General features: G+C 43.9%; 1 long non-coding RNA gene across 1 annotated transcript; it reads right to left on the bottom strand.

Moving 5' to 3' along the window:
• Positions 1–379: 379 nt before the first annotated feature.
• Positions 380–14,133, bottom strand: LOC116474347 (uncharacterized). Its single transcript, XR_004249657.1, has 3 exons — positions 14,066–14,133; positions 9,462–9,617; positions 380–685 (listed from the first exon to the last, which is right to left on the bottom strand). It is a non-coding gene; the product is annotated as an uncharacterized LOC116474347 (long non-coding RNA).
• Between the last annotated feature and the right edge of the window lie 1,435 nt (positions 14,134–15,568).

The following is a 15,568-nucleotide window of genomic DNA, read 5'->3' as shown; positions in this document are numbered from 1 at the left end:
CAGGAAGGATCAACTTCCTTTCAGATAAGTTTGTACTTATCTTTAAAAAATCTCATGTCGGCCGGGCGCGGTGGCTCACGCTTGTAATCCCAGCACTTTGGGAGGCCGAGGCGGGCGTGGTGGCGGGCGCCTGTAGTCCCAGCTACTCGGAGAGGCTGAGGCAGGAGAATGGCGTGAACCCGGGAGGCGGAGCTTGCAGTGAGCCGAGATCGCGCCACTGCACTCCAGCCTGGGCGACAGAGCGAGACTCCGTCTCAAAAAAAAAAAAAAAAAAAATCTCATGTCATAATACAGGAGTGCAGCAGATGGGGAAAGAGGTTGCCCGTAGCAAGCTCTACTCCTACCCAACCCTGATTAAGAGGCAAATGGTGCCCACACCATAGGTCCAAATATTTTAAAGTTATCGATCAAACTTACAAACTGCTAAATAGAATATGTCCTTTTCTTCCACCTTGACAAATATGCCTTCCTAATGACTTGGACACCCAGAACTGAATCTAGAATCTTCTTTCCCACTGGAGGTGTCAGCTTGGGAAGATCCAGTCCTCAGCTCTTTGGAGGGGACAGTTTGATGAGGGAGAATGGTCTAGAAGGTGACTGCAGGTTCTTCATAGGCCTCTTCCTTGGGTTCCATGGATGCCTCACTCAGTGGTCTCTCTTGCTGAGGTCTAGGGATGATACTGTCCTGGAAGATAGGATAATTGCAAGAAAGCCTGTGAGTAGCTGCCCAACCTGTTGTATGTGCAAAAAATTGAATTCAGCGCACTCACCCATATCACCAAGGTTGGAGGAATCTCAAAACCCTCCACAAAAGTGATTTAGCTAGATGTTAAAGGATGGATAGACCTGAGATGAAAGGCTTAGACCCCCAGGCAGGGAAGTGTTTGAGCAATCTGGCTACCACAGGCGTGGTGGGAAAGCATATTGGAATTCAGACTATAAGATGGAAAAGGAAGGTTGGAAAACTTGGTGGAGAGCCTGGGTTGCTCAACTGTGGGAGTGTTTCGAGCTGAACTGCACCTCCTCCTAAGATACGTATGTTGAAGTCCTAACCCCCAGTGCCTCAGAATGTAACCTTATTGGGAAATAGGGTTTTGCCAATGCAGTCCATTTAGAATGAGGTCCTTGGCAAGTGGGTTTGTCGGCGGCAGGGGCGGGGGGGGGGGGTGGTTAATCAAATATTACTAGTGTCTTTGTATAAAACGGGAAATTCAGACACAAGGACAGACACAAACACAGAGAATGCCAAAGATAGAGGCAGAGGTCAAGGGGATGCATTCACATGCCAAGGAACCCACAGGCTGCCAGCAAACCCCCAGAAGAGAGACCTGCGCAGGTTCTCTCTCACAGCCTCAGAAGGAACCCACCCTACCAATACCTTGATCTTAGACTTGCAGCTTCCAGAGCTGTGAGATGATGAATCTCCGTGGTTTAAACCACCAGGCTGTGGCGCTCTGTCACAGCAACCCTAGCTGACTGACACAGGGAGTTTGCCTGCGCTCCCAAAGCATGGAGAACCATGAGAGGAACACAGAGGCGACATGTGGAAGCCATTTTCTGGGATGATTCGTGTGGCAGGTGTGAACAAGTGGAGGGGGCATGGGTGGAGTCAGCAATGGTGTCTGGCTGGTCTCCTAGCGTCAGCAGTAGAAGGGTCCGTGGCTCCCTGCAGGTGGAGGGATGTGAAGGCCAGCCATGGCTGGGGTGGTTCCTGTCTGCTCATTGCCCTCCACCATGACCATTATCACCCTGGCAAAGAGCAGAGCTGGCAATGATGGTGTTTATAGCAAGCATAAGGCCTTGGCAATGCAGAGTGGCTCGCTGCACCAGCAGTATCACAGCCCCTGATCCCTTAGCCTACAATTGCCTTCTCTGTGGATGTGGTGATGGGAGTACCAAAAATCCTTCCATAAAGCAGGCCATTTAGGAGGGCCTCACATCTTCAATAGCACAGGATTAAGGGCTGTCTCACTGCAAGGTCAGTGCAATGAGAATGGAGTCTGGCAGAGAAGGGAGACACCACAATGGCATCTTACCTAAACTTGCACTGTCACAGGCTTACCATGAGGGTTAAGGCTACTTGCCTCCACCCAGTAAGCAAATAACTTGGGTTGACTCCCAGTGCCTGCTGGAAAATCAACTTGGTTCTCTGTCTTCACATGAATGTGGGTCCATCAAAGACTTTAAGAGGAGGGGGTTATGTGAGGATGGTTGGTATGAGGAGTTTGCAACACTCTCCTAAAGCCAGGGAAGAATCAGTAAGAATGGATTTCACAGCAAGAACAACAGCAGCATTTGTCACGTCCCTGCCTAATGAGCGTCTCTGACCTCCATCACTGTAACAGGCATCTGATATGGCAGAAATTTGATAATGCCTTGGGAACATAGGACTGAACATCTCAGGGTTTGGAACAACCAAAATTTAATTCCAGCCCATGGAACATGACAACGCACGTCGGCAAGGCTCCCTGCTCATCCCTGCTGCTCAGAGGCCAGGCCAAAAGGCACCAGTTTGAATGCTGGCCATGTGGCAAGCCAAAGAGCTCTGTGTGACCTCACATTGAAAATCAAATGCACATCCTTGAGGTGCTCTTTGCTCCTAACTCATGACCACAGTGAGTCTTGTGGCACCCCAACACCCCAACAAAGCCAGAAATAGCTAGTCTTTGAGTCTTCCTCGTGGAGAACAGAGGTCAGCAAGGTTTGGTGATCAATATGGACAACGTCCCCATAATCCTGCAAGATTGGCATTATCCTCTTATTTCACACATGAGGCTCAGAGGAGCTACGTGACTTGCTTGAGTGAACATTTAAACTCAGGCCAATGGATTTTTTCAAGTGTATCTTTTCATTCTAATTTGCTTCTCTCTCTCTCTCTCTCTCTCACACACACACACACACACACACACACTTCGTACATATACCCATATATTCTCATTTTCTTTCCTTTTCATTGTGTTTGGGCAAAACAGGATTCCTAAGCTTTAGATGGGTCTCATTCCTCTGGAGGTTGCTCTGTACTGAGATGTGCATCTTTACAAATTGAAACTGATCTTGAAATACTCAAAATACTGAACTCAAAATAGCTCAGTTCAAAGCTCTGTCAACATAAGAAAAAATAAGAAGACTCTAATTTTGCCCCATATCTGGGAGTGCCATAATTTTGTGTAGCATCAAAAAAATTCAGAGTGAAAATAGAACAAGTCTTAACCCTTGCAAATGTTCACTCTTTGTACAGTAAAAAGCTTGTGGCTTGGTTCTTTGGGCAGTTATGTCATTCCCCACAGGACTGACTGTCTGGTTCAAGTGCTGTTTTAAAACTGAGCCTTTAGTAGATGTAAGCAGGTTTTAATTTCAAGGTAGCAAATGGTTAGGAATGATGAAATCCAAGCTAGCGTATGAAATATTAGGAGTATTTGTGCTTTAACGTGTATAGCTCCATTGTCAAGGAACCAAAGGCAGTGAGGGAGGATGAGTCAGAAAATACATATTCTGAATAATCCTGACATCAGAGAGAGCTGACAGGAAAATGCCTTTGATTACTCAAAGACAATTTGGGAAAATATCAGCTGTCTATTCTTGCCAGAATTGCAAAGGACTTTCAAAAGATCCTTTTGGGTGGAGTGGTATGAAGGGAAACAAAATCAGGGTGGGATGGTGAGTGAAGCTCTTCTAAGAAGCATTGCTGCAAAATGTCAGAGAGATGAAAAAGTAGTGAAGGGGAAGGTGGGGTTGAGACAGGAGGTTTTCTTTTGTTGTTGTTGTTGTTGTTTAATGAGTAATATTAGATCTTGTATTTTATGACTTCAAGTGAAATGTGGAAACCTAACTTCCATTTAGGCCTCTTTATGGTCCCATTTTTAAATATCATCTTGAGTATCAGATAGTGTTATGTTGGTTTGACTCATTAAATATGGTATCTAAAACTCACAGACAAAAGCCTAGTCTCGTCTGTGTCTCCATCTACCTGCCTTTTCCATCGTTCCTTCCTCCTTTCCGAAAACTCCAAGATTCTTCCTTTCAGGTTTTCCTTTCTGTTTGAAGAGCTACCTTTAGCAATCATTTGGGGTAGGTCTTTTAGGGACAATTTTTTTTAGTTGTCCTTTATATGAAAACGTCTTTATTTTCCCGAAGGATAATTTCAGTGGGTTTAGATTTCATTGTTGACAATCCTTTTCTTTCAGACCTTGAAAAATGCTGTACCACTTTCTTCTGGCCTCTGTGGTTTCTGATGAGAAATCTGCTGTCATTTGAGTGGGTGTTTTCCTACAAGTGATGTGTCATTTCTCTCTCTCTCTGCTTTTAAGAGTTTCTTCTGTGTCTTTGGATTTCAAAAGTGTAATTATGACATGTCTTGGCATGGATTTCTTTAGGTGTATTCTATTTGGGATTTGTTCAAAAAGCTGAACAAAATATGTAAACAAAGAAAGAGTATTCAAAGACATAACAGCAGAAAACTCCCCAAATTTGGCAAAATATATAAACCTTTGTTTATATAAACAAAATATATAAACCTTATGTCTCTGAATACTCTTTCAGCCTCATGGTCTCCTCTCCATCTGAGACTCCCAAAATATGAATGTTGGATCTTCTGTCAGAGTCCCACAGCTTCCTGAGGCTCTCTTCGTTTTCTTTGTTTTAATCTATTTTCTTTCTGTCGTTCAGATGAAGTAAGTTCTATTTCTCTGTCTTCAAGACCACTGCTTGACACACTGGCAGACTGCAATTGGGGGAACCTGAATAGGATTGGTCTGTAGAATCATTGCTCATTTGAGGTTTATAGTCATGATTTAAGATGAAACCAGTCAGTCTGGTTGAGTGATTGATAGTTTTAAAATCAAGTTCTGCTTGGACACAGACAGAAGGAAGAAAGGTACTTACACTAAAGCAGGTTAGGGTTTGGCAGGGAATTCTACTCGAGTAGAGGGCATCAGGAAGTTGATTATAATGACAGTCCACAGAGGGAGTGAAGGGATTGTCAAATGGAAGATCTCAGTGAAGTTCAAATTGCTCTGGAATTGAAAGAATAGGAGGCAACACTCATGTTTTCAACGCTCAGAGTTGAGATCTTATATATCAGTGAGCCTAAGATCCCAGATATGATGGAGGAGTGACTGGTGGAAGTGGGAGGGAGGGGAATATAGATGAAGAGAAAGCAGTGGCAGAGGAGTAGATATCTGGCCGACCACAAGACCACCAATATAATTTATCTTCCAAATGGGGAGGCCTGAGAATGAAAGTGGTGCCGAGGATAATTACTGCAGGACAATAGGCCTAAGCCAGGACACTCCAAGAGAAACCACGACATATGGCCACCCTAGGCATCCATGAGGTTGGAAACAACAGTATAGATGATGATCAGAATGTAGATCATGATCAGGATGGAGTGTGCACAAAGCTGTGGCTGGATCTAGTGTCTGAAATGACTGAGAAGGAACAAGTAAGGAGACAGTGGCAATGACCAGGGCAGCGGACAGCAGAGGCCAGTGAGACACATCCTTGAGCATCAGGGACTTCTGGTTAGGAGAGAGGGAGAAGAAAGGTTTGGAAGGAACATAAGAAAGAGGAGAAACCAACTCCACTTCCTGATCCTGATATAGGCAGTGTGTGAGAAAAAAACCCTGCGTCTGCAGTGACAGGGTGTTCCCAGAGAACAGCCAGGTGTCAAAAGGTGAGAGCAAAGATCAGAGAAGAACTTGATGGGACACAGGGCAGAATGCTGGAGACATGCACTGTACTCAGGCTGGCCACAAGATGGAGGTGGAGGGGAGGGATGCGCCATAGGGCCAGATGAGAACTTGCACAGGACTTGGGGGCATGACATTTGGAGTAGCACCCTCGGATGTCTACTGGGGATGGATGCAGACGGGGATACGGCATGTGGGCCACAGACGGGATTGATCAGTCTGAATGCTGAGCTCAGTCATGTGGCTCCTATCACGCTGAGGAGGAGCAAGGTGGTGTCCACCAGGAGAGCCCATGCTGTTGTGAAGGCTCAGGGTGATGGGTTCCAGAGTAATCCTGGCCTTCTTCGTGCCATCTATTAACTCAGCATTTTTCCTTAAATCCTAAAGGGAAGCTACTTGGGAGTCTGAGGAGGGAGGAACACTTGTGTCCAGGAGGTTGAGGCTGATGTGAACACTGATAGCGCCAGTGTACTCCAGCCTGGGCGACACGGCAAAACCTTGTCTCAATAATAATAATAATAATTATTCTAAGGTAATGCTCAGTTTCTGTTTTGTTTTCTAGGCATATTTTGGTTTACCTTTAAGTGAGCTACGGCATCAAACACGTCCTCCTTGCCCTCAGGCTTAATTTTCTTAGAATTTGGGGATTTAAGACTCACCTGTTACAGCAATATAACCAAAAAACAAACTTTAAGTAAGTCTACAGAATGCTATTTTTCTGACTGGCTGAATAAACCTAAGTGTTCTGAGAAACCTTTCCATCACCACCAAGCATGGAACTGCTACGGAGAAACTGCAAGATGGGAAAGTGTTCATTAACAAGAATTTAGCATGTCGGGCTACACGATATAAAGGAATATTGATGTATTCCGTCGAGTGCATCTCCCAAGAGAAATCAGAATAAATAAAACCGTCTCTTACTGGCTCCAGATAAAAATTTCCTGATTTCCTAAATCACATTTGAAGGGAACAAGGCAGGGTAAATTCTGTTGGTCCCCTTAATGTGGTCAGGACTTGGTGAGCAGACGGAAGGAAGGGGATGCAGTTTCCAGGAGCTGCTCCTCCCTGGCATCTGGCCTGTGTGAATGGCAGCCTCTCAGACAATGGTTGTGAATGAACCTAGTTTAGGATGCTGGTCTCAAAACAAATCACTTTCTACCTGCCCGTGCTTCCTAAGTCATTGAAGACAGTTATTATTAGACAGATTCCTAAATCCTGAGTGTTCTTCTTCTAACCTTGTGGAAAAAGTTATAAAACTGGAACCTCTAAATACTTAAGAACAACAAGAGTTATTTTAGCTGACTGTTTGAATTTTTCTTCGTGTTTATTTAATTTTTAAAAAGCCCTCCATCGTTGCCCTGTTAGTTGCTCCTACCTCCTAAGCCTGCTCAGTCTTTGTGACAGCTGATGATGCATTGTCCCTACAGACAGTTTAGTTAGCAATTGCAGCTTGTAAATGGCACTCATTCTTCCAAATACTTCAGTCGTCTAGCCATATACACCAGCATCATTCTACAGCACATGAATGAAGTCATGGCAATTCTAAAGGTGCCTGTTACCTGGGCATCCACTTCAACACCCACGTGATCCTAATGCTCTGAGGTGTCAGGCACTGGGAATTCAGAGATGGAATACACAGCCTCCATTCCCACTATCTGGTGAAGGCGCACACCTTCTTTGTGGTCCCTGTCCTTGGTGTCTTTCTGGGACCCAATTTTAATGACCACATGAAATCCCATAGCTTGTCTATCTAATTTCCAATGTTCCCCTATTTAAACTGTAGTCTAGCTACACTTATCTGCGTACATGGTTCCGTCTCTGTTGTATTTCATCTATCCAACCCTTTTGTATAAGAAGGCAGGATATGAATGAATTCAATGTAAACAGATACTTCCAATACAACTTGATAGCTGCTATAATAAATGAATGCCTGGAGAGATTTCAGAATCCTGGGGACTTGCACTGGACTCAGGCTGGAGATAAGGGAATGTCTTCCCTAAGGATTTATATAAATGAAGAATAGGGTGTAAAGGGTCAGCTCTTGAAGACATGCTTTCATGTTGCAGTAGCTGGGAGCACTTCTGTATGGGTGATGCATATGGCCAAGGTAAGCAAATGGCAAGGTGGGAGTCTGGATTGGAGGACAGATCTCTGATCACAATCAGCCCTAAATGCCATTGCTAGAAAATATAAATATTGTCCAAGGGTGGAGGGCAGTCACTGAAAAGGTGCCATGCAGAAGGGTGGCATCATCAGATCTGCACCTTGGGAAGATCCTTGACATCGAAGGTGAAAGGAAAAAGAGAACAATTCATTTGCTATTGCAGAAATCACTTAAGAATTCATGCTGTACTTCCGCTGCAGGTAGTGGTAGGGTAGGTAATTGGGACCATCCGCAGTTGGGATTGGGATCCCACTCCAAGGAATGCACCCTAGGTTTCTCAGACACATACCAGGGAGTGGAACTGCAGTGCGTCCTGAAGGCAGTGGTGTTATGATCCACTTTTAACTAGGAACCACCTAGTGTCCCCCAAGTGACAAATGGGAAAAAAGCATGCTCTGTATTAATGCCATGGAACCCTACACAACAACGACTGTGCTTTGCTGCATAGATGAATCTCAAACTCATAACTGTGAATGAAAAAATAAAATGAAATGAAAATCAAGGATGAGAATACATACAGAGAGGGAAATTCAGGGCACATGTGTGAGAGAGGAAACTAGGAGAAAAGTAAGGAAGTGATCACTCTTAACCTGGTCTAGGGATTGCCTTCAGAAGGAGGAAGAGGATGTTACCCAGAAAAGAAAACTCTGAACCTTCCAGAATTCGAGGAATGTTCTTTTGCTTGACCTGAGGACTGGTTACTTGGCTGTTTCTGATATACTATGAGGTTGGTGCAAAAAACAAAAACAAAAACAAACAAACAAACAAAAAACATGATTACATTTGCACCAACCTAATATATATGTGAATTTTATGCTATTTTCTTGAGTGGCGTATGTCATGATTATTGTAAATGGTTTTTTAAAATGTGAATGGTAAGAAAGGGTGGGAACCTGTAATAAAGTAATAAAGTGAGATATTTTAGAAGAGAATCCGTAGGGTTGGATGAGTGACTGATGGAATCAAGAGGCACCTAGAATCACCCCGATGTGTGTTGTTGGACAGCAGGTGGGATGGTGGCTTTCCTCACCACATATGAGTTATGTGTGTAAAGGGTCAGCTTTAGGAGCAAGTCTAGTGGACTCAAACAGAGGAAATCATGAGTTAGGTTGTAGACTTGTCTAGATCCAGATGCTCAGGTCTACTAAGAAGTTGGATACTGGCCTAGGGCTTGAAACAAAAGTATGGTTATGAATTTTCGATTTGAGGGGCATCAGCATTGGCAATCAACATAAGACATCAAGAATGCAAATGGCTAAAAAGTGTGTGTGTGTGTGTGTCTAGATTTATTAATAGAAAAAATACATAAAATCAACATAAAAAGCTCTTGAAGAACTTCTGGAGTCTAAACTTCTAGTTTGTAGTGGAATGGTGGAGACAAAAACAGTATATTACAGAGCTAGAAATAAAGGATCAGAGTGAAAGAGGAGAACAAAATAGCTGCTTTTGAAAGTCCCTAAACAGAAGGAGAGGGGAGGGCAGGTACCTATGAAGGGGCATGAGTTCTCAGGAGAGTTCTTTCTGGTCTGTCTTTAGCTATGGCAGATGCTGTTACTACTGGGCAGAGAAGACAATGATGCAGAAGGGGCAGGAAAAGATGGAATCCAAACCTCAAGTGTTGGCGCTCCTCTTGAATAGGGAGAGAAACACCCTCTTACTGCAGAGAGAGGAACAGCAGCTGGGACAGCCCATGCAAGAACAGGAAACGGATCCTAAATCTTTCTGGCTGATTTTAGATGGCTGCAGAAGCACAGAACGTAGAAGTCCTAGGAGATAAAATCAACAACTTAAACGACCTTGAGCAACTTCACCCCCTTCCAATCTCAAGTCTGTGTACTTCCAACATTACAATTTATGCGAATTGCCACTTTGTAAGGGAAATGAATATTTGGGAAAAGAAATAGTGTAGCATCCATGGCGACCTAATTGGTGTTTCTAAAATCCAAATAATTTAAGTTTCGCAAAACACTAGTGTGGTCAAAGAACAAGTATGCACAGTAAAAAGCAGCAGATTTCATTTTAAATGTGAAATATTGAAAGAAGAAATGAGCAGCATTGCATCTGCTCTTTTTTTGTTTTTCCTTCCTTCCTTCCTTCCTTCCTTCCTTCCTTCCTTCCTCCCTCCCTTCCTTCCTTCCTTCCTCCCTTCCTCCCTTCCTTCCTTCCTCCCTCCCTTCCTTCCTTCCTCCCTCCCTTCCTTCCTCCCTCCCTTCCTTCCTTCCTCCCTTCCTCCCTTCCTTCCTCCCTCCCTTCCTTCCTTCCTTCCTTCCTCCCTCCCTTCCTTCCTCCCTTCCTCCTTCCCTTCCTTCCTTTGTCTTCCTTTCTTCATTTTTCACTTCTTTTCTTTTTTTATTTAGACAGCATGCATTGTTCCAAATTTTCCCTTGAAGTCTATTCTCAGGTTTGCAGTTGACATGTACAGAAAAAGGAATTGATAACCTCATGAGAAAATGGAAAAAGAAAACAGATGCTTATTACTGTCTCACAGCATTGCTGTCCCCAAATTAATTAGACCAGGAAGCTTGTAGGCTGACAGCTTATCTACCTTTTAATTCTGACCCGAGCAAGACTGAAATTCCTTTGAGAGAACAGGGGCGAAGGTGCCACTGAATGCATTACGAGTGACCCGCCATTTGATGTGTTACCAAAATCACTGTCAATTTTTTATTCACCTTGGATGAATTGTATTGCAGACAAGACACATACATTTAATTACTGGAAGTTTGGAATCTAGGGATAAATTTTCATGCATTCATTTGCCATGATTTTGAAAAACAAAAACAAAGCAAAAACTCTAGTACTAAAAACAGTTTAGAAACCAAAATGAATCACGTTTTCAGAAAACAGACCCACTGGATGGTAGAATTAAAGGTAATTTAAATTTGCTTCTCTATGCTTTTGATTATTATATGATTTTCTTTTTCAGCAAGTATCATTACTTCTATAATGGAAAGAAAGGAAAAGAAAGCAGCTACAGTAGCCACATTCTGGATTGCCTTCCACTCAACCGACCCAGTCAGATGCCCCACTGGTCCTCTGAGATGCTTGCTCACCTGTGTTCCAGCTAGCTGGGCTGCTGTTGTCCTATCCTCGTAGAGCTCCAGGATGCTGACATGCACCTACTTTGTTGGACTCACAGGCATGGACTTCAGCAACTGAATGGTGTGCTTAGTGTGAAGGATATTAGCACAGAGGTGCACAGCAGGCAGAAGGGCCCTGCACACGGCCAGATCCTCCTGCCAGCTGAGGACACCAGACGAGTTGGCAAGAAAGCCCACGCCACATCTAAAGCCGTAATAGTGCCAGGACGATGTTCCCCAGGACTCGCCAGCTGCCCTTCCTACATCTGGCTGGAGCATCGCAAACACTTATCTGAACATATCCAGCTTACGTGGGTGAAGGACCTGAAGGACCATGCTGACAGCGCTCACAGTCTGGGTATATTTCCACATCAATACCCAGGAAGCCCCCAATTTAGGCTTCCCAAGAGCTGGTTGTGTTTTTGCTAAACGCACTTATGCTGCTTCTACTTGATATTGGTATCAATTCAGATAAGCCAATAATAGTGGTAATAAATACTGAATGAGTGCTTACGGCATGCAAGGCTAGCAAAATTCATTTAATGCTCATAACAATTCTACTATGTATGTACTATTATTGCTTTTTTTTCAGATGTAGCACATCTGAAAGTAACATGCCTAAATTCCCATGGAGTGCCAGGTTCAGAACCCAAATGATCTGGTTTGAGTTTCCCCCTGAAACACCATAAAGAACAGAATTAAAGCAGTTGGGCTGTGTTGTATTTTTCCTTCTCTTATGGGAGGGTGAAGGGATGGTCCTAGAGGAAATAAATTAAGGCATAATTCTGGGCTTTGGGGCAAAAAGACTAATAATATTTGCTTGGAGAATATCTATCTATCTGTGGAGTACTTCAAGCAAGATATCCATGACTTACAACTGCTTGTGTAATCAATTTACATCCGTGCAGTGTGGCTCCTGGGCAGAGGTCACACAGGACTCCCTTCTAGAGAGTATCCAATGAACTCAAAACTTACTTTTCTCCTCGTTATGTACTACAATTGTTTTTGCATCTCCTGCAGCTTCCTGTTAATTCTCTTAGTCTTCTCACCATTCAGGTGAACAGTTCAGCAAATGCCTGTCTTCACTGCCCCCCTCCTTCCCACCCTGCTCTCTGCAAATCCTGTCCCCATCCCCTGTCCCCATCCCCCCAGTCCTTAGGTCCAAAGTCTGTTTTTAGGTCTGTGAGATTTCTGAATGCTCTGCTGGCTTCTGGGCCTCTCCACAGCCTGCTTCTGTCCAAGATGGTGATGTTCTCGGCCTCTTGCCCCATCTGCCAAAATTGGCAGATGTTCCAAAGTAACAAGCAGCCCATTAAAGCTCCTCTTCATGCCATGCACTCCTCTCGGATGTGGGCTCTGAGGAAGTGGCTCCTGTGAGCTGCCTCTATGGCTCTTCAGGGCATTTCAACAGCTTCTTACATTTTATCTGGCTTTTTCAGTGGCTCTGGGCAAGAACATTGGTCTGCTACAAACTAGTTCATGGCATTCAGAAGCAGAACTCCTGTATTTCAGTTTGGAAAAACAAAAATAAAAAAGAAGTGACTTATCTACTGTAGTACTTCTACAGGTTTTAGGTTCCACAAACGCAAATGCATTTCATTTTCAGTTTGAGTTTTTTGTTGATACAAGGTTATTGTTCTTGTTTTGAAAAAATCACACTCTCTGCAAGGGCCAAGGGCCTGGTTAGGAAGGTGGCCGCAGTGGAAAGAGAAGGAATTGCTTGGGAATTCTGCCAGCAAAACCATTCAGAGTGGTTTTGTCAGAGACAGCTTTGAGTTACTGGGGCTAGAGGTGGGGAGGTGAGGAGGAGGCAGACACGGGGATATTAACGGGGCACCCTCTCAGCCCTGCTACAGACAGAGGCCAATAGCCTGGGAGCAGCTCTTTAGAGGGGATCTATCAACGGCTTTGGCCAGGGTTTCAGCCCATAGCTCAGATACAGGTGGTGAGAGGTCAGTACGAGCAAAATCCCATCAAACTTGCTCAGAAGTTATATTAAAGCAGAGCCAAATCAAGGCTTAAGTGTGAGAGTACACTTACAGCTTATACATTACAGAGGCATAATCATTAACTGGTCAGACATTATCTTCTTTTCTGAGACAGTCTCCCTCTGTCACCCAGGCTGGAGTGCAGTGGCGCAATCACGACTCACTGCAGCCTCGACCTCCCGGGCTCAAGTGATCCTCCCACTTCAGCCTTCTGAGTAGCTGAGACTATAGGCATGTGCCACCACGCCCAACTAGACAATATTTTATGTGTAGGAAAAGGCAAGGCCTAGGATCATGTGTGTTTTGACTATAGGAATGTAGGGACTCAGGTGAGAGACATGGAGGGGCTCTGTGCTCTATTCTGTTTTGTCTTCAAAGCATCCCACCAGAGAGCTCCACATTGTCACAGTGTCAGGGGCTTTGTGGAATTATGCTGGCCAGCAGAAATGAGCAAATGTGGCTTCTCACCTCTGCTACTGTGTCTCGCAGTGAACAAGGTGGCCATGTCCCTCTCTGAAGCCTGCCCGGATGGACTCCACACCCGACCGGACTCCAAGCCTGACCAGCGCCTAGAGATTGGGGGCAGCTGCTGGGGTTCGCCACTCCAGGGCTCAGTGCTCTTTATGCTTTTACTGCTGGGCTCTTGTGTGTATTTTTGAGGAGTCACATTTTATCCACATCTTCATGAATTTCTCATAGGAGGAGGGGGGCTCATGTGAGCTCCTAGTGCCCTGTGGTTACTGGAAAGTGAAGCCCTAACAGCCACCTTCCTCTGCCTCCACCTATTTGAGATCTCAGTAAGATTGGCAGTGTCTCTACACTGGGAACCTCACCTTCCATTTGATTGATATTTTTGAAGGATAAAGAGAAAAGGAGAAGATTGTAATACATGAGTGAGGATGTGTGCATATGTGTGTGTGTGGGAGAGAGAGAGACTAACTAAATCCTAAGTGTCCAGGGAAAAGCCTAATGCTGGAAAAACAGAGTAATGAAGCTGACTTCCCCCTCTTTCTCAGCAGCTTTATTGATTTACAGTTGACATACCATAAAGTTCACCTTTGTAAAGTGTATGGTTCAACCGTCTTGAGTATATTTACAAAGCTGTGCAATTATCACTGCTGTCTAATTTTAGAACAATTTCATTACCTTGTACCCAGAAGAAACCTCGTACCCATTAGCAGTGGCTCCTCCTTCCTCTGCACTTTGCCTCCTCCAGCCCCAGCAATGCCTACTCCACTGTCTGTGAATTTGACTCCCCTTGTACCTCATAGAAGTGGCTTTTGTGACTAGCTTCTCTCACTTTTTGGCTATGATGACTAATGTTTCTATTAATATCCATTTACAGGATTTTGCATGGATGTGTGTTTTAATTTCTCTTGCATGTATACCTAGCAGTGGAATTGCTGAGTCATATGGTTACTGTGTTTAACACTGTGAGGATCTAACCAACTGTTTTCTAAACAAAGTGGCTTTTAAAAAAAAAAAAATTTAATTTTATTTTTATTTTAAGTTCTGGGACACATGTGCAGGACGTGCAGCTTTGTTACACAGGTAAACGTGTGCCATGGTGTTTTGCTGCACCTATCAACCCATCACCTAGGTATTAAGCCCAGCATGCATTAGCCATTTATCCTGATGCTCTTCCTCCACCTGCCCCTAACCACAGACCCCAGTGTGTGTTGTTCCCCTCCCTGTGTCCATGTGTTCTCATTGTTCAACTCTCAGTTATAAGTGAGAATATGCTGTGTTTGATTTTCTGTTCCTGTGTTAATTTGTTGAGAATGGCTTCCAGCTCCATCCATGTCCTTGCAAAGGACATAATCTCGTTCCTTTTTATGGCTGCATAGTATTTCATGGTGTATATGTACTGGCTTTGTATTTTAAGGACTGTTTGAGATTGCACCCCATCATGCACTGCTGGTGCATGTGAATGTGAAGTAATAGAGCTGCTTTAGAAAACAGCCTACCAGCTCCTCAAATGGTTAGACATAGAGTTACCACATGACCAAGCAATGCTACACCTATGTATATACCCAGGAGAAGTTAGAACGCGTATCCCCACAAAAATGTGTGCACAAAGGTTCAAAGGGATATTGTTCACAATTGTGAACAAGTTGAAAGCATCCAATGTTCATCAACTGATGAATGAATAAGTAAAAGGTGATAGATCCACACAATGGGATATTATTTGGCAAGAAAAAAGGGTGAAGATGCTACAGCATGGATGATCCTTAAAAACATTCTGCTAAGTTGAAGAAGCCAGTCATCAAAGACCACATGCTGTATGAAACTATTTCAGGAAAATCTCCAGAAGAGGCAAATTCCTAGAATCCAAAGGTGGAAGAGTGATTGTCTAGGGCTGAGGTGGGAAAGAGGGGGAGGATTCTTTGTTTTGACATAATGCAAATGTTCTCAAGTGAACTGTAATGATGGACACACAACTCTATGAATACATTAAAAGCCATTAAATTGCACACTTGAAATGAGTGAATTGTATGGTGCGTAAATTATATCATAAACACACGGAAAAAAAAAACAACAAAAAACCCTCCTGTTCAGTACCCTATATCCTGAATGCTGTCACGCTTATGTGAATGAACCATCCTGGATGGAAACATTCTCTCTTCCCTCTTTCACATGGGTTGAGTC

Source organism: Hylobates moloch, unplaced genomic scaffold (genome assembly GCF_009828535.3).
Source record: "Hylobates moloch isolate HMO894 unplaced genomic scaffold, HMol_V3 SCAFFOLD_10, whole genome shotgun sequence".
In the NCBI taxonomy this organism is placed as follows: domain Eukaryota; kingdom Metazoa; phylum Chordata; class Mammalia; order Primates; family Hylobatidae; genus Hylobates; species Hylobates moloch.
Note: the sequence above shows the minus strand (reverse complement) of the source record. Positions and strands in the feature narration are given on the sequence as shown.